Source organism: Papaver somniferum, chromosome 3 (genome assembly GCF_003573695.1).
Source record: "Papaver somniferum cultivar HN1 chromosome 3, ASM357369v1, whole genome shotgun sequence".
Classification (NCBI taxonomy): Eukaryota; Viridiplantae; Streptophyta; class Magnoliopsida; order Ranunculales; family Papaveraceae; genus Papaver; species Papaver somniferum.
Window position 1 is genome coordinate 39,561,484 of NC_039360.1, and position 21,253 is coordinate 39,582,736.

The window sequence follows — 21,253 nt, forward strand, 5'->3', positions numbered from 1 at the left end:
TAGTATCACACATGAGGTGTGGGGATTAGGTTTCCCAGTTTCTAGAGTGCTCCTTTATATAATCTTCAAATCAGGGTTTGCAATCAATGCTACCTTGGTAACAAAGCATTCAATATTCACTGTTAGATGAAAAACTGATTAGACTCAAACTAATATCCTTCAACCGTTATATCGAACTTAGCTTGTTACACACAAATGAAATGTACCTTCATTTAGATATGGGTAACTGTACCTAAACGTGTGCACTAGGTTGGCTCAACAATAGTTAACCGAAGTTAGCCACATGAACACTTTCATATCAACCTTATTCATCTTAATCACAACTAGTTCAAATGACTCAAATGAAACTATTTATAGAGTTTTTAAACGTAGGCATACTTAAGTAGCCGGACTTGGACTGTGTCCGACAATATGCGAACGTGTACGCATACTATCACACATCCAAAACATCAGTTGAATTAGTACGCCTATGGGTACGCATACATTAGTTCCCGGACTTGAAATGAGTTCACCAGTACGTCTACGGGTACGCATACCAAGGATCCCGAACTTTACCTGACCTTGCCAGTACGCATACGGGTATGCATACTATATCGGTCTTGGATCAACATATATGCAAGTACGCATACTATGTTTGCAATCCAATTATGGTTAAGTATTCTAAACTCTATTTTAATCAATGAAACATTCTTAGATGATCACAATAATTGTTTTCACAAACTATTAGCATCGAATCTTGTTAGATCATAGATCGATTGAACCCACCAAGCGTTGGTATGTCAAGTTTGGTTGTCATATTTTATTGAATCAAAACTCAATTTAAGAGTCCCTTTATGATGTACTAGAGACAACTTCGTATAGGTTAGGCTAGAAATATTTGGATAATGATACATACAAGTATTACTCGAAAACTTGAAGAATGTGAAGAAGTAACAAGCTACATCGACGGCATCATCCTTCCTCTAGAGGTTAGTAATATTTTGACTTGAACTGTTTCATTCCCAACGCATCTTTCAAGTCGTGCTATATTGAAAACATAACTGCGAAGCTGTGAATGATTATACTCTACTAAACATAGTATTAAGGAATTACAATGCAAAGTATAACGCTTATCTTTTGAACTTCGTATATAAGACATCGACATAATTGTATGAATGCTATTGTGATTATGTGTATGGGTATGGGTGAAGATTTCGTCCTAGGAAACAATGTTTACATTCGTTTAAAGGAAGTACATTCATGAACTTGTTTTATGAATCGAAAGGGAATCACTAGGCTTATTGGTATTGTTATCCATTGCATATCATTGGATTACCAGTATGTGTGAGTTAGTAGAACCGATCATAACTTGTTATGTATCTTGGTAAAACTAGTCACAATGCCTGACTTATATATTGGTATGACTTTTATTAGTGTAACTAATCCTAAGTAATCACGTAAATGGTATGATCGATATTTGTAATTGGTGTGAACGGTCCTAGTAATTGGTGTAACCGACCCTAGTAATTGATGTGACCGATCACAAAATAGTTGAAACGCACGCCCAAAGGTGGCATGCCACACGGCTTTTAAACCTTTGTGGAAATGTATTTTTCTCGCAAATCGATCACGACCACTCATCTTTGCGGTCAAATTGAGTGTCCTAGATCGAATCTTTGTGGGACCGAGAGGTGTAGACATGCACGCCGGCAGGCCATCTCCACGCATGCCTGGTCGGTCCCTCCAAAATTAGTACCCATGCTTGGATTCGATCAAGCCAAAGAGGGGATGTTGCGCACCTTCTATAAACCCTAAAATCCATCAACAACAACAAATATGTGTCGTAAATCATCTCGTCCGTCCAACTTTTCCATCTTGGTCGTACGGCTTGGATTAAAAGTTTGGCGATCAATGAAGCGTCTCAGTGATTACCGTCCTCCACTCTGCCACATGGAGTGATCGTCCAGATAGTGGCCCACCCATGCGGCCTCCAAACGATCACTCGAAGATGGTTGGACGTGCTGCCATTTTAAGACGCTTAATCCACAACTTTTTCAATTAAGCTTTAAAACAACGATGCTTCATACATATCGATTATTTTGAGATGATTGCTTAAAAGTGATGCATTACATGCATCGAGCATACACGATATTTAATGTATATCAATTCCATAAATAACTTAGTTATTTAACCTGATAGCACCGTATGTTATTTCTTTCGGCGGGTCCCACGACTTGACCCACTCATTCGAGACATCAAACATGTCACAAACTGACTTACTGGGGTATTGGTCTGGCGGTTTACAGCGTGCGGCGTGCAACGCTCCCATTACGATAATGTGTCAGGAGGCATGGACGGTTAACGATGATGAGGGAAGTGGGTAAAGACATGATTGTATGACAATCACCTACACGACCCCACTACTCCATCTCTCAACTTCCTCCACTTCCTACGAGATGAGGGTTGCGCTCAAATGACTTGTATAAATAGGTTATCAACCTATTTTAACAGAACGCAGAGAAACCAATGTTGTCATCAGTATCCAGAAAACACCCAGAACTGATAGCTTACATTGTGCAAGCCGGTTCAACATTCTGATACAAGTCATAAATAGCCAACACCTTTAAAATCTCAACACCTTCTTTGCTTCCCTCCCTAAGATCAACCCTTCTCCTTCACCTTGTGATTGAATTGAATCTGGAACGACCATTTCTTGGTTTAGGCCAGAGTCTCACAGATTGATTTCTCGAACCGAAAAGCATTCCCGTGCAGTGCATTTGTTTAGGGTTTGAACTCGTTTCTCATCAACACACCCCAAATTACCAAAAACAGCAGAATCAGTTTTTACCCCAAAACAACTGGCGACCACAGTGGGAGATTGATCTCTCGGTTGCAAAAAATCATTTTCCCTATGCTGTTTTCAATTTCCTAAAATTCTCAATATGATTGATCTTAGGAATGGTTCAGAAATCCTCAATCCCAATTTTACATCTCCCAGCACTCACAATACTTCACATGTTATTCATGAATCCGTTCTTTCATTCAAAACCCTTGTCGATGCTATGGAGTCTCGATATTTAACAATTATTCATGATTTGATGAAAATCCTGAATTATATTTTCAGGAATCAAGATATTATTTTCAAGATGCAGGACGGAGTATTTGCGCTCTTGAAAGTCCTCACGGATCAACTATCGAAGGAACCAACACGCATTCATTCTGAAGGAAACGCCACCAACAATCCATTTTGGATCAATACTGATGGTAGTAGTCCTTCTTCCAAGATTCATATTCCTATTCCCGGTGAAGAAGATGAAGCCTATGATCGTGTTGAATGAAAAAGTATCCACCAACCTAACTTGTCTGCTCATGAAGATCGAGAGATGTTTCCTCAAACTCAGAAAGAAGACTCGTGGGATTTAGCACGATCTCATCAGAGTCCTCGCAATGAAAAGGTGATTTCATTATGTGCGTCCTTCCTGGAAAGTATCAATTCCCATATTGCTTCAGAAGCTACTAAGAGATCCGCTGCTTCTTTACTCAGTCGATCCGAACCTTCCCAGAATAAAGAAACTCGTAAAGATGTTCAGGAAAGCAGATGTCCTTCCAATAAAAGACCTAACCTCCAATTAATCACTCGTGAGGGTGGAAAGAAAAAACATCTGGGGAACAACTATCAACAATCTAAGCGTCCGACTCCCATTTCACGTAGGACAAATGAGACTCCACTATTCCCAGATTTTTCCTTTCCAATGGAAGAGGTGATTGAACTCTTGGAGGTCTGGATACAAGATGACATCATCAAGCTACCTCGTGTCAAACGTTCTCCAACTAAACAAGAAATGGAAGATCCCAAGTAATGCCGCTTCCATAGGTTTTTCAACCATCCTACAAGTAACTGCAACAAATTGAAGCACATCTTCCAAGAGAAGATTGACTCAGGGAACTCCAACTAGGCACTGAAGGAGTATACAAATACCATCCTCCTATTAGAAGCTGTTGCATGCTTTCCGGGGACCCCGTCTACAAAAATGTGCAGTCAACCATGGAACATGTGTGTGAAATTCTCTATTTCTCCAAGGCACAACGTCAAGATATCTTTGCCGCTCTAAATTATGTTGTATCGGGAAAGTGACTACCTTCGATCGATGAAGTTTCCCCCAGGCCTAAATCTCTTCTGGAAGACATGATTGGCATAAGCGGTTAGGGACTCTTGACCACTGCTTATCTTAGAGATGTCAAGTTGGGAACAACGTTGATTAACGCAGGGACTATGAAGGGAAGTCCAGAAGTGCCACATCGTATATCCCGAAGCTCAAACGCACAAGTAAGTCTTCTCGAACAACCTCTTCTACATTCTGTTAATCCTCATCTCACCAAGAACTGGGGACTTGATCCGATCGTCAACCAAACTACGACTAGGCGATGTGAAGAGGAAGCTGGTCCCTGTCAATATTTTGTCAAATGTTTAGAAGAAGTCTCAATCGAGGATAAGAGGTCCAAAGGTCAAGTAGCAGGCGCCTTACCTAGTTTCTGAAATTAAACAAGGTGACTATTGCAAACTACTTGGTACTGACAACTGAGAGGAGTAGAAATACACACTAGATAGCTTCCATCATTTTCTGAAACATTATATTGCTGTTTCCCTAGTATTTCTCTTGTTTTCATAAAATACTTACAATTCATCCAAAATGTGTGCATTCATAGTTAAGATTTCAGTGAAACACCATTTCTTTCACAAAACACCTATATTCTTCAAGAGCAGCCGCCTACCTGTTCAAAACCAAATCAAACCACAAAGGAACGTCTCGTCTTTCCAAAGTCCTGGGAAGGAAATAAAGGCGTTCAAGGGAAATCATTCAGCAACATTTCATTTTTTTTTTAGAGAAAACACTTTTTATATCCCGAAGAGTAGCCTGCTTCAACTTCAACACCTGAGATAGTTTCTCAATTTCCGATTTATGAGATTCATGGAAGGAATCCTATCCATTTCAGTTTGCAAATTTCGGATTTTGGAAATCCCTTCACATAACCAGGAAACATTAAATTCGAAATCTACACACATGTATTGAGGATACTTCCGATATTCTATCACTCATCCAGAAGCAGCGTGCCTGATCATACTACACATTTGGTCATGGAAATGTGTCCATACTTCTTCAATATTCGGGCGTACAGTTCAGCATACTTCTTGACACGCTGAACCCCCATTAACACGTGATTTACATGAGGAGCATCAAATAGAGGGTCAAGGGCGCAGTCAAATCCTCAACATCGTCGGTCGCCTCCATTACCTCTCGGTTTTTCCTGCAACGTCATCCAGGATACATGCAACTCGCGCAAATCCAACAAGGACGTTCATCTTCTCAAAGCACTAAAACTACGAAATAAGTTGAGCAAGATTAGTTCAAATCTATCCAGCTAATTCAGCCAGTCAAACATAGAAAAACATGTACATACACGTACATCCGAAGAATTGGAGATCACTGTAGCTGTTCGAGTGCCACCTGCAATCCTCTCTGACAGAACCTATTTCCCCTGGGGTCTGCCTCCACCTTGCTTAGAGGATACCACTCATACGACCACCGAACAACTTAAAGTCAAGGCCTCTCGCAATCGAGCATAACGGAGTTCGAAATTTTTTGAAATTTACTGGAGAGGCTGGAGGCAGAAATTACACATTCCAGTGGAGATCGATGGTACATCTTCTACACCCTCTGGTCCAGGAAGAAGAGTCATCACGTGATTAAGATGAGTCCTAACAGTCGTATAGGAAACTTCGAAGAAGTCATCATCCATATTGGGCGTGTCTTTGGAATCATTGATTCCCCTTGGCTTAGTAGCAGAAATATTCCCAGGTTGCTTTGTTGTTGTTGATACTCGCTCTACCGCTGCTAACTAAGAAAGTCAATCACATCGAATAAAACGTGGATATTTCACTCACATTAAGAATTCCAAGACGAGATGGACTTACCTTGCTGTTGTTTGGTGTACATGAAGATGGGTGGGTCTTGATGTTCATGCAAAATAGGAAAGAGCATAAGCTCTCTTTACGCCCGACGAAATTTTAAAGCCAGAAAGGGTTTATTCCTCTCGCTCATACGAACGAGATTCATAGAATCTAGTTGAGATCCAAGGACTTGACTGGACATGTGGTGGTATTTCAAAAGTGATTGTAGTTGTAGTGGTAAAACTGGGTCTTTTCAGACTTGTGAAGAAAACAAATTTTTTTTAGATTTAATTTAAAAAGGAATATAAATAAAATAATTCAATTTTAGAGAAAATTACCAAGACTAGGATTCCACCACTGACCAAATAAATAATAAACTCTAAATAGTTTTTATGCAATTCTATCTTTAAAATCAATTCTAATATTTGCCTCAAATATGTTTTTGAAGTAATAATTGTAATCAAAAAGTATAAAACATCAAAAGTTATAAAAACCCAGCATGCTTCATCAAATTAATTCACAACTATTCAATAAAAACTAATATTTCAATTTCAATTCCATGCAAATAATCAAATAATAATATTGCAAATAAATAGTAAAATTAGAATTATACCAATTAATGTGGAACAATGGCTTCCTCCGTCGCCTTGGCTAATGGGTTTAGCTCCTCATCCCAAAAACACACTCACAAAATGTATTCATGGCTAAATAAGTGTTTTTATTGATGAAAATAATTGATAATTGAAGTTTTTAACGCTGTTATACTGTTGCAGCGTCACTGTTACAAAGGGGTAGGTGCTGAAAAAACGATACTGGTTAAGTGTTGTATAAGAACGACACAGCGAGTTCCGCTTTTAAGACTGTTGAAGAACGACGGACTCTGCGAGTCTGTTCTTCATCTTCTTCCTCCTCCTCGAACAGCAGCAGCAGCAGCACTGTCTTCTCTGTAATTTCTTCTCCTCGGCTCTCCTCGACTCTAAACTCTCTCCTCAGGGTTTCTCACCCTTCTTATGACTCGACCCAACCTTTTTATAACTCAACAGGGTCATCAAATCCCGATGAAATCTCCTCTTTTTCTTCTCTGCGGTTGAAACGATAATCAGTTCTGTTTAGTTTTTTCACGTGCTGTTAGATATATAATAGCTACCAAACTCTTCCCTAGACTTGAATAGGACCATGTACATGTTAATCCAGCATCAAAGTCCTCCAGAAATCTCTCAAAAATCTTCTAAACTCGAAACAGAACACGTCTCTCTGTTGTGACTTTGAAACCCTCTCTCGGCCATTCCAGCCCAATTGGCCGGGTCCAATTGATTGTACTGAGCTTGTAAGGTCTTCTACAGTCCATACAAACCGATTTCGGCCATTGAATCTCTTTGAAACTGTCCGAAAATTCAAATCTAAAACCATGCAGACTGATGCCAAATTTTACCGCCATTTTCCTTAATTTGAACTTTGAGAAGAAATGCCCCTTAACCATATGTGGAGTGTAACTAGCAGGTGTCCAACTGAGGTGCCCCTTATCCAAAGCAGAGAGTCCGAATAACATGTGTCCTCCGGGTGCCAAAATCAACTTTTCGAGCCCATTTTTTCCAAAAATGCCTACAAACACATAAAACACCAAAATTAGTAGAAAATCGAGAGACAACAATATATAGTATTGAGATCAAATTATACACAAAAATGTGTCTATTAAATACCCCCAAACTTATTATTTGCTAGTCCTCGAGCAAATTTATTCTAGAAAGGAAAATCATTTGAACCCCTAGGTGGCCCTAGTGGGGGAGTGTTGTCTCCGGAGGGTTTACCAGAGGTGTACCCACAAAACCTTTACTCCAGACCCTAGCTATTTACACAGAACCTTGGAAGGCACTAAAGAATCTCCTTGGTTGGCATACTTATTGATTACAGGAGGAAGTACCCTGACGCGAAATTCCAATTGCTGTACAAGAGTTTTCACTCAAGCATACTAAAATTCATATAAAGTGACAGAGCTCTACTCAGATAGTCGCACTATGGACATCAATATCCGGAGTCAAAACTAATCACATGGATAGGTTAAGAGATGGATAAAGAAAAACGTAGATGGTTTTGAAGTTTACTAAGTGAACGGCGTTTCCCATATTTGTCTGAAGGCCTCCGCCAAAATGAACCTATCCTAATGGATTGAGATACTAGTCTGACTAATATCAACACACTGGCATATACAAGGGTACCAGTGGTCGATAACCTAACTCTAGGTCAACACAACTGGCATATACAAGGGTACCAGTGGTCGACTTTATTGAATTTATTCCTTTTGGTCAAATGGTCTGGTCTCAATTTCTTTTCTTTTCTTTCTTTCTTTTTTTTTTTTAATTTTTTTTCAACTTTTTTTTTCAACTCAATCACTCTATTTCATCCTAGCATTGGTAACAACTTGAATCGTGGGCCCCACCTATCACTTAGAGAAACATGGTTTAAAAACAAAATAAAATAAAATAAAAATAGAAGTGAAAAGGACTCAACGAGATATGGTGAAACTATCATGTTATTTCTAACACCTGAGCTCTGTGCTTTCATGAATAGACTCTTTAGATGTTTCCATCTATTCAGATTGGTTCCTCAACTCCTACAACCAAAATGCTTCCATCCACTTAGATTGGTTAGTGCCATCCTAAATACGCATAAATTTCTAGGCTCTGGAGTTTATTTATTCATACTGCAACTAAAAAGTTTCTCCCATACCCCCAAACTTAAATCTAACATTGTCCTCAATGTTCTAAAGATGAAATTAAAAACATGAACAAGGAGAAACTGTTACCATTTGAAGCAAAAGAGATAAGGAAAGATATTACCGTGTCGCATGAATGTTGGGTTACCTCCCAAGAAGTGCTAAGTTTAAAGTCTTAAGCCAGACATCAAATACCTCAAAAAGGATCTTCACCTTCCAAAGTCATATACCAATAAAGGAAAAAGTTGCGGGTCCATAATACCAAATAGAGCTAACACCAATATGAGACAACTACACTGGTTCAGAAAAATGAACAAAAAGAGCACATCCTCATCTAAGGTTTCTTGCAAGACAACCGGATCTATCCAGAGCCTCCATTTGGGCTTTATAAGAGTGTTTTGAAAAATAGATTCATCCGAAAAACGGGTTTCTAATATATGGATTTCCTCCTGAATAGTATCAGGCGGATCAGGTTGTGGAGTCTGAATAGACTCAAGCGATACCTCAGATGCACTAGGCTTGAGTCCCAAGTTAGGGACTTCTACTAGGGATAATTGACAATCTCTACCCCCAAATTTAGGGTAATCACTATTCTCCGTAAGACCTTTAACTATGGCTTGAATTTCCGGATCCGGAGAGTATTTAAAATACTCTAGAGATTCTTCTAGTTCACTACCCCCAAACTTATAGTTTTGGGTGTCTTTAGATAAACTAGTAACAATATTCCTAATTTCTAGACCATCCGGTTCCTGAAAAAGGTCAATTGCTTTCTCTGAGTTATAATCAGGTGGTTCATCCTCTAAATTCTTTTGAGGTGTACTAGCTATAGGACTTATATGTTTCATATCCTCTATGGTCATCCCCAGAGTTTCCTTATTGTGTTGAAGCAAGGTTACTGGCCTAATCTCATGATCACTATCCAAATCGGAAGTTGTAGGCAAAATATCAGATGGGCCTACAAATGCATAATTGGGGTCCAACTTAGGAGGATCTTTAGGCTCTTTAAAATAAGGTCTCAAGGTAGACTCGGGAGCTAGTAATGGTTCAAACCTATATTTCCATCTATCGATATCTAACATAGGAATAGAATCCAACATAGCATTTACTTGTTCAATGTTGCTATCATCGTCGAAATCCACGCTAAAACGGGCTAGACAACTCTCTAATGGATCTTCCGATTCAGTGTTTGGTACAGACTTCGGAACTAAGGTTCCTATCATGTTGACCTCTTCAATGCACGTGTCATCTAGCTCAGAATGTAGCTTATTTACATTAAAAATATTCAACTCAATAGGCATATTACCAAAAGATAGATTCATAATACCATTTCGACAGTTTATGATCGCATTAGACGTGGCTAAAAACGGGCGACCTAAAATCACTGGTATTTGGTTCTCTGGGTCAGGGACAGGTTGGGTATCTAGGATAATAAAATCCACTGGATCAATAAACTTGTCAACCTCTATGAGAACATCCTCGATAACACCACGAGGAACTTTAACGGACCTATCAGCTAACTGAAGTGTTACCTGGTAGGTTTCATCTCACCAAGTCCTAGCTTAAGGTACACATGGTACAGAAGTAAGTTCACACTGGCTCCTAAGTCAAGCAACGCCTTTCTCAACACGGTACTTACCTATTGTACAAGCAATGGTAGGGGACCCTGGGTCTTTATACTTAGGAGTAGTGGTATTCTGAATAATAGAACTCACATGACTAGCTATGAAGGCTTTCTTCTGAAAACTGAGCTTACGCTTTCGCGTACACAAGTCCTTTAAGAACTTGGCATAAGAGGGAATATGCCTAATTGCATCTAATAATGGAAGGTTGATATTAACCTGCTTAAAAACCTCCAATATATCATTAAAATTGGACTCCCTCTTAGTCGGAACTAGCAGCTGGGGAAACGGGGCTCTGGGAACAAAGCCGGGCTCATCAGGACCCTCATTGGTCTCTTTGGAGACTCTATCAGTCTCCTAATTTTCTGGCTCATAAGGGTGAACAACAGCATGTTCACTATCAGGCATGGAAACCTTGTTGTCAACCTTCTTTCCACTCCTCAGGGTTGTGACAACATTCACATGATTGTACGATTTCTCTCCTTTGGGGTTAGGATCAGTATGACTAGGGAACCTTCCATTTTCTCTCTCACTTATAAACTTAGCTATTTGTCCTACTTGAAGTTCTAATTTGGCAAGACTCTGGGAATTATTCTTCAACTCTTGCCTAGTTTCTTGTTGAAAGCTAAGGTGGTTTTTTGATATCATGTCATTTGCTAACATAGTGAGAGTTTCTGCTAAGGTAGAGATCTTTTTCTCAGAAGTGTTCTGAAACTGGGTTTGACCTGAAGAGTTCTTAAAAGCAAAACCTGGGGGAGGCTGAGAATTGCTAGACTGGCCTTGACTCTGGCCCTTAGACCAAGAGAAATTAGGATGGTTTCTCCAACCAGGGTTGTAGGTTTCTGAGTATGGGTCAAACTTCTGACGGTTATCAAACCTAGCGTTGTTATAGACAACATGGGCTTGTTCTTCACTAAACCGACCTTCCCAAAATGAATTATCGGGCTCTATTCCACAACTAGAGACTTGAGAGGCTCTATTAGGTTCAACAAGGGACCTATTTTTAGACTGACCCATTTCCAAAGCTTCTAACCTTCTGGACAAAGCAGCAAACTTAGCATCTGACGCAAAACTCGTATCTACCATATTTGTGCTACTTCTATTGACCAAGAGTCTTTTAGGGGGTTCAACACAAGATTCCCACTGTTGGGATTTTTCAGCGATAGCTCCTAAGAAGGTAAAAGCATCATCAGCATTTTTACTAGTGAACTCACCAGCGCACATAGACTCAACCATGGCTTTGGTCGAATAGTCTAAACCATCATAAATAATTTGTACGAGTTTCATATTATCAAATACATGGTGAGGACACTGAGATAGGAGATCATTGAATCGCTCTAAAAACCTATAAAGATACTCTCCCTCTTGTTGCACACTAGCACTAATTTTCTGACTAACAGTTGCAGTTTTATGCTTAGGGTAGAATTTCATATAGAAAGCAGCAATAAGTTCCTGCCATGTTTCGATGGATTCAGATGGTAGGTTGTTCAGCCAGGTCTTGGCTTTATCTCTCAAGGAAAAGGGAAACATCTTAAGTTTCAAGACTTCATCAGTAAGGTCTTTTATTCTAATTGTCCCACAGATTTCCTCAAAGTCCCTAATATGAAAATAAGGGTTCTCATCATCCTTTCCTAAGAATATAGGGATCATCTGGAGAATACTAGGTTTTATCTCGAAATTAGCCGTAGTGGCTGGCAATTTAATGCATGAAGCTCGGTTGGTCCTAGTTGGGAACATGTAATCTTTCAAAGTTGCTATCGTTGGCACAACTGGAGTACTAGGGGTACTTTTGTCACTCAGAGATAAATTCTCAAAACTGAAGTTTCCAAAAACATGGCTCTCAAAAGAACAATTTTCGAGCTCCCTGCTTATATCAGAAGAATTACTAGGTTTTTCGCTAATCAATCGACCTAGAGTATCTCTTTTCCAAGCCCTAACAAAATCGGGCATACACTAAAAATAACAAAAAGAAATAAAAATCCTAACATGAAGGTTCTAGCAATCACACAGCAGGCTGACTCGACTTTACCACAACAAACCTAAAGATTTCTAGCAAACAACAAGCATGATGGCTCCACTTAGATTGTTTCTAGACTAGCTTCTATCTCTCGAAGGGGAATTCGTTACAGTTTAAGCAAACCCCTCTGGAATCAATCCGAGTTAAAGTAAGTTGAATAGAGGCGAGGGAAGCTCAGTGGAGCTTTGATACCCAAAACCTCACCGATCCAATGCGGCGCAGTCACGCATTCAACTCGCAGAAACCGTCAAGAACTTTGAGGTGTGCTTAAAAGAGTAACCAATATTTTCGAATGATTGTCCTGTTAAGCTCGATACCCTATAGGTCTCTTTCTAATCAGATTTTAAAGCTTGGGTTCGCGTTAGGTTTTGTTTTCCTAAGGCGGGCAAGAAGGGAGCGGTGATGAAATCCGAACCCTTATCTTGTTTAGTCCAGACCTTTCCCTTTACTAGGAATACAAAAAGAGTCTGGTTCGTCCTCAAACAATTATCACCTTAAGGAATATAGTAACCCGCTTGCAGGAGATTCGCGAGTGTTTCGATTGGACTTACCTCCTGTACCAGACGGGCGATGAACCGTTGAAGTCGACTCGGGCCACTGACTCCGTTGTCAGTGTGCGAACCCGAGGGGCCGAGACGATATCGTAATCGTCGTCCTTCCCTGCAAACAATTTGTATTTAAACTACCCTTCCGTAGGGTATAAAAATAAAAATGTCCAAAGTTTAAAGTCCACGGTCCACAAAAATAAAGTGCAAAAACAAAAAGTAAATTACAAAATATTTCCTAATACAATTCTAAATAATAATAATAATAAAACTAAATCCTAAAAAAAAAATTCTTCTTTTTGTCTTCTCTTTACGCTTTAAGCTTTTTTTTTTCTCCAAGTCCTTAGTGTTCACTTCAAACCTGTAAATCAAAGACAAAAAGAAACGTAAAAAGGAACAAATAAAAATAAACAAAAAAAAATTAAAAAAAAATTAAATCTAAAAAAATGCTACCTAAACACAAATCCCCGGCAGCGGCGCCAAAAATTTGGTGGTATTTCAAAAGTGATTATAGTTGTAGTGGTAAAACTGGGTCTTTTCATACTTGTGAAGAAAACAATTTTTTTAGATTTAATTTAAAAAGGAATATAAATAAAATAATTCAATTTTAGAGAAAATTACCAAGACTAGGATTCCACCACTGACCAAATAAATAGTAAACTCTAAATAGTTTTTATGCAATTATATCTTTAAAATCAATTCTAATATTTGCCTCAAATATGTTTTTGAAGTAATAATTGTAATCAAAAAATATAAAACATCAAAAGTTATTAAAACCCAGCATGCTTCATCAAATTAATTCACAACTATTCAATAAAAACTATTATTTCAATTTCAATTCCATGCAAATAATCAAATAATAATATTGCAAATAAATAGTAAAATTAGAATTATACCAATTAATGTGGAACAATGGCTTCCTCCGTCGCCTTGGCTAATGGGTTTAGCTCATCATCACAAAAACACACTCACAAGATGTATTCATGGTTAAATAAGTGTTTTTATTGATGAAAATAATTGATAATTGAAGTTTGTAACGCTGTTATACTGTTGCAGCGTCACTGTTACAAAGGGGTAGGTGCTGAAAATAACGATACTGGTTAAGTGCTGTATAAGAACGACACAACGAGTTCCGCTTTTAAGACTGTTGAAGAACGACGGACTCTGCGAGTCTGTTCTTCATCTTCTTCCTCCTCCTCGAACAGCAGCAGCAGCAACACTGTCTTCTCTGTAATTTCTTCTCCTCGGCTCTCCTCGACTCTAAACTCTCTCCTCAGGGTTTCTCACCCTTCTTATGACTCGACCCAACCTTTTTATAACTCAACAGGGTCATCAAATCCCGATGAAATCTCCTCTTTTTCTTCTCTGCGGTTGAAACGATAATCAGTTCTGTTTAGTTTTTTCACGTGCTGTTAGCTATATAATAGCTACCAAACTCTTCCCTAGACTTGAATAGGACCATGTACATGTTAATCCAGCGTCAAAGTCCTCCAGAAATCTCTCAAAAATCTTCTAAACTCGAAAAAGAACACGTCTCTCTGTTGAGACTTTGAAACCCTCTCTCGGCCATTCCAGCCCAATTGGCCGGGTCCAATTGATTGTATTGGGCTTGTAAGGTCTTATACAGTCCATAGAAACCGATTTCGGACCTTGAATCTCTTTGAAACTGTCCGAAAATTCAAATCTAAAACCATGCAAACTGATGCCAAATTTTCCCGCCATTTTCCTTAATTTGAACTTTGAGACGAAATGCCCCTCAACCGTCTGTGGAGTGTAACTAGCAGGTGTCCAACTTAGGTTCCCCTTATCCAAAGCAGATAGTCCGAATAACACGTGTCCTCCGGGTGCCAAAATCAACTTTTCGAGCCCATTTTTTCCAAAAATGTTTTATTCCCAAAAATGCCTACAAACACATAAAACACCAAAATTAGTACAAAATCGAGAGACAACAATATATAGTATTGAGATTAAATTAGACACAAAAATGTGTCTATTAACATGCCGCTTCATTTTTTCCTACCATTGATGAGCAAGAGTGGGAATTTGTTGGTATCCCCTGATTAGAAGTTGCTTCACCAGTACAACTGCAAGGGAAGTTCAAAGCAAGCGATATACCTCTGGTAACATCTATCTACTTCATCTTATTGGCTTTGTTTTTTCGTCTGTCACCATCTAGTGCTTTCCCCGTAACAATGTCACTGTTACGTACTAAGTAGGGGAATTAGTGTTGATGGTGGTTTTTAGTTTAGGGAGAAAATTGTAAAAGTCTATCTACCTGACCCGACATCGGAAGTAATAGACCTTGATATGTCCATATTCCGAAAGGAATTTGAAGAATATATCAAAATATGATGAGTGCCTATGCCGCTCTTCATATTATATTGAAACTCAAGCTCCTAGATGAATTGTTCACTAGTATAGAGCCTAACGAGTATTTAAGCTCCTAGTTGCATTATTCACTAATGAAATGGAGCCATTTAAAAGTGTTGAGTGCCTAAGCCTCTTCGCTCATATATGTATTGAGAAATTCAATATTTTTATGTTTATAAAATTTACTCAGAATGGTGCATGTAGCAACAATCCCAAATATTCTATAAATTTTATCTTGCACCAACATTATTCACTAATGCATGGCCTGCCTAGTGTTTCCTATGCTATGTTCCCCAGCGAACTCTCAATATTGTCATGACATGAAGATTAAATGTTCACTCGCAACAGAGTAGCATGAATCTCCCGAAGTGTCAGTATTGAGACCTGCATGAAAACACTCACATAGGATACACCACCCTATGACAAAGAGATCAGCGCGTTCGCACACCTTTTAATTAAAAGTTGCGATCGAACGCGTTTAAATTCCTTAAGGAAAATCTGGACTGTTCACATCAGTCTCAAAAAATAATCACGGCCACGCGATTTGGACGCGTGATTTAACAAACTTAGACTACTCCTAGCAGAACTAGGCAATCACTATAGTGACCACCTACTGGCCCACTAGTTCCTTAGTCGATTGAGTAGTCTTCTTCTTATTCACAAGCACTTCAAACGCCGACCCAAACGTGGGTGTTCCGCTATTTAGAAGCTCAAAAGAGCTAGACCGACCATGACGGTCTCAAAGTCATCACGTCCATCCAACTTGTCCAGCCAAGTTGGACGTCTTAGATTGAGCTTTGGGCGATCATAAGGTGCCATAGTAATCACCAGCGGGCCCACTAGTGCCATAGTCGAACGAGCTGTATTTAGCTTGTTCATAATCGCTTTAAACGCTGACCCCAATATGGGCGTTCGCGCTGCGTAAAAACAAAGCTCGACGAGCATAAACTGTTCAGGGAAGTCTTAAAACTATCGCAACCGTCCAACTTCTCCAGCCTGGATGGACGGATTAGATCATCCCATGAATGATCAGGAAAGCGCTAACGGACACGTTGGCGGGCCCACTTTTCCTTCACCCAATCGGTTCCTCACGACAAGGCCATGGAGCAATGAAACGTTTGCTCGAACCATGGCAGGCGTGATGCTTCTAAGGGTCGCGGAAGTCCACTAATGTCTTAAATCGATCACAACCATCCAACTTAGCCAGACTGTTTGGATGGCTTAGATCGCATTTAGGACCATCAGGAAGGTGCACATGCGTTCACCGTCATCCCAACATGGACCCCACGTGATCGATCTCCCAAGAAGAGGCTCACAGCGTGCCAAACCGCTTGGCCAAAGTCACGAGGGCGTGACTGTTTCAAAACCCTAATTAGGGTTTACGGCAATGCTCATCTGTAGTAGTTTGATCATGACCATCCATCTTCGCCAACCTAAACGGAGGGTGAAGATATCGACTCAAGAGGTCTCAAGTATGTCAACGTGATCACCGTGGACCCACCTTTGCGTGTGATCGACCGGACTATGCAGACTAGGGCCTGGCTCCTCGAAACACACGCCCAAAGGTGGCATGCCACACGGATTTTAAAACTTTGCGGCGATGTATTTCTGTCGCAAATCGATCGCGACCACTAATCTTTGACGGTTAAATTGAGTGGCCTAGATCGAATCTTTGTGGGACCGAGAGGTGTAGACATTCACGTCGGAGGGCCGTCTCCACGGATGCCTGGTCGGTCCCTCCAAAATTAGTACATATGCTTGGATTCGATCAAGACAAAGAGGGTGTAGCGCCCCCTAAGCTAGCAGCTAACTAATCCAAGAGATTAACTAAATAAAGAGGCACTATAATTCTAAATCAAATACTTAAACTTTCAATTAAGAAATTTGCTACGAAAACTTAACCCAAAACTAACCCGCTCAGAAATATATATTCAAGAACTCCTCTCAAATAATACATATACAATAATCATTTGGTTTACAAATAGAATATACAACATAATAAACATATCAGAATATATCCAACTAACGAAGTCAACTTCTCGGAGCTTTCGCTGCGCAACTCTAATCTGTCTCTGAAACTGAAAGTGGGAATGGGTGAGCACATCATCCCTAAAAGAGGTTCCCAGTAGGAATAACATTCAAATTTAAAGAAATCATTATCAAGATATGGAAAACAATACATGTTTTTCCCAACAACAAAGTGACTAAGTCACTGGTAATACTCAAACATGTATATGGACAAACTCCTTCGTCAAACAATGTATACTATGGTTGTGCAATTCCGAACTCGAAAATCCACACCTAATCGTAAGTATTGATATCGAAAATTCCGAACTCGCAAACTGCCGACCAATATATCATAAAAGCTCTAGGTATAAATGTGAAGGAGCGTATCCTATATACCACAGGTGGAAATTCTTATTTCCCACAAAAATTCATATTGACATTCAAACCTTACAAGTCCTTTACAAACCATGGAAAGATTACAAACAATCAACAGAACACTCATAATACAAACTGAACAATGCATGGAATGCCCAAATATACGATGCATGAGTTTATAAACATAAATCTTTGTAAATAAATCAACAATGGTTTCAAAAGAGTTAAATGTATTCCCACCTCTTTTGATGACAAGCCACACCTACCTCGAGATCCCCGATCCACTGGTTCATCCTTTGAGTCGATCGCTGTTAATATAGACTAATTGTTAATCACACAAGAAGTCTAAGAATCTAGCCAAAAAGGCTCACACAAGAATCATACAAGTCTTTTTAATGATTATAGGCCCACTTAAGGTTCTACATCTTTTATTTATCTATCTTTAGAATATCTAAGGTTTACTAATTGAATTAGGTTGGTTCTATAGTCCATTAGATAGATCTTATAAGTATCTACAACTTTGTAGAAGAAATCAAAGGCTAATTAGGACCATAAGTGGTCCAAAAACTCTAATTTAGGATAATTAGTCCTAAGCCCAAGATTCACTAGACAAGCCCATTACACAAGGCCTGACCTAACTGGATCAATCTAACGGTCAATGAGAGTCAAAGTGACGGTCAAGAGTCAACTAACAGTAAACGTCAGTCAACAGAGTCAAGGTCAAGTCAAAGTCCAGGGTCAATGGTCAACGAGTCAAGACTAGTGACTCAGTGGGTCAAACCCGATTCAACCCGATTCGACTCAGTCAGATGGATTAAGTCAGCTAGAGTCAGATCCTGACTAGGCTGAATGGTACAAGGCCAAAACACTTGCACAGGCCAGAGCCATTGCTCAGGCCAAGAAACACTAATGCACAATCATTGTGCAACACCGAAAACTCTTAACTATACAGCTTTAACTCAAGTTTAATTTCAAACTAATATTACATATATTAAATCATTCAAATAAACTTCAAATTGAATTACAAAGATAACATCTACTTTCAATTGAAGTTCCGAGCTTTCACTCTTTCTACATACTACCAACTCAACTTCATCAATTTTGTTCATCGATAATATCTACAATCACTCGTCCGTTCCAACTCTCTTAACATCTCCAAGATCATACACTTACCATACCTTCATCACATGTAACTTTAGTTGAATACTTAGCCCTGTGATTTCCATAACTCAACCATAACAACTCAGCTAATTCCCAATTGCAACACCACAGCCTCAACCCACTAACACGACTCAACTTCTTGACAAAATTGAATTACCTCAGGTACATATTCAAACAACCACCAACACTCAACCACACTTCACTTACAATACCAGAGATACTACCAATGCCTCACAAACCCATAGTTTGGCTTATTCTTCCATTGCACTTCAATACAATATCAATCTGAAACTTCATTTTTGACAGCACTTCACATTCAATCTTGAATCTCCGCCATCTCAATTACTACATCTGTGGTTCACATTAACAACAACTCAGTTTAACCATTCCAATTCCATTGTCACAGCTATACATTCTAAACCTACCTGTAACTCAATCTGCATATCATCACTCACCACCAGAATCTATCTCTTTGGCAAACACATACAACTCTAAACCCTCTCCTGCATCTGCATCTTATCTGGAACCTCATCAAATCTCAATGTACCAATGTCTATCTTCATATCTACAATTCTTAAAACCAGCAGCATCAGCATCACCATTGACAGTTGCACAATCTCAACTTTTGCAATCCATGTAACTCAGTTCATTGCACAATCACACATAACTCCAGTTATGGAGTTCAATTCCTACATCAGTTCAACCTTTAATAATTCTCAGTAATTCAATACAATCCAAACTATAACCCCAACTTCAGCTTATATCCATCTAAATAGTTACCTCAACATCCAAATAATCTCAAAAATAAAATTGAATAATAATACCTAGTTCCTGAGAAAGAACAATTACCTTAAATAATTTCATTCTAGCAAATTGAGATCGGCTCATCTTCTTGTTTGAATCGATTCTTCAATTATTCTTGTTCATCATCAAAAGTTCTCAACTAAACCCTAATCGAACTTCTTCTTTGTAACCAACTTCCTAAATTAACACTATAACAATCTTCTTCACATCTTGTTCTTCAACACCCATCCTTTAATTCTTCTCAATCACCACCTAATCGAATTATCAGTAATTTATGAAAACCTTAATTCACCAATCCTTCACTGAAGTTGAAATTCGACTAATGATTCTTCGTTATGATTCAATTAACATCAAACCCATCATCAATTACTGTTAAGAATTTGGTTTTTCATATATCTTAATAAAACCGATTACAATCATATATATATATATAAGAATCATTACTTGGGAAACAAATAACTTCTTTCCTAATACGACCCTTTCTCTCAACTAACATAAAGAGTCACAAATCAGGCACATTCCTAATCAGTCTCGGATTCTTAGGATTCTTTCCGAGCTGGGAAGTCTTATTCTTGAAGACTTTCCTAATCAGTCTCTAAGAGACGTGTATAGCTGAGACTTTCCTAATCAGTCTCAGATACGCCTCTCAACACCGTGTCTCAATACCCCCCCTCAAGACGGAGCATGCAGGTCACAAATGCCCATCTTGGACAAAATAGCATGAAACTGTGCTTTCCACAACGACTTTGTGAATATATCCGCCAACTGTATTGTGGTAGGAGTATAAGAAGGTATAATAATCTTCTGTATTACCGCATACCTGACTAGATGACAGTCCACTTCAATATGTTTCGTTCGTTCATGGAAGACAGGTTTCTTTGCAATATATAATGATGATTGACTATCACAAAGAAGACTCATCGCTTGTGTATGGTGAACTCCCAAATCTCTGAGTAATTGTTTCAACCATTTTAATTCACATGTAGCCGCCGCCATGGAACGATATTCTGCTTCAGCCGAGCTACGAGATACAGTTTGTTGCTTCTTAGTCTTCCAAGATACTGGTGAATCTCCAAATAAAACAAACCATCCCGTCAGTGAGCTCCTAGTTAAAGGACAACTTGCCCAATCCGAATCACACCAACCTCTCAAGTTTAAACTACTATCAGAGCGCAACAGAATTCCTTGTCCAGGATTATTTTACAAATATCTAACCACACGAAGTGCTGCTTCCCAATGCTCCATTCTTGGTCTTTGCATAAACTGAGATAAGATATGCACTGAGTAAGCAAGATCTGGTCTGGTGACAGATAAATAGATTAAACGCCCAACCAATATTCTATACTTCTCTACATTATTAAGCAAATCTCCTGTTGCTAAAGCAAGACGATGATTTGTTTCTATAGGAAATTCTGCAGGTTTCGCACCCAATAAACCTGTCTCCATTATAATATCCAACGCATATTTTCTCTGGCATATGTAGAAACCATGTTTACTACGAGCCACTTCTAATCCTAGGAAGTATTTCAATTTTCCTAAATCTTTCATCTTAAAACATTGACCCAAGTATGCTTTAAATTGTGTAAGAGCAACTAGATCATTACCTGCAATAATCAAATCATCAACATACACCAGCACATTAAGTTGCATCTTTCCCTTCATCATAGTAAAGAGAGAATAATCTGAGTACGATTGCCGAAACCCATAATTCTT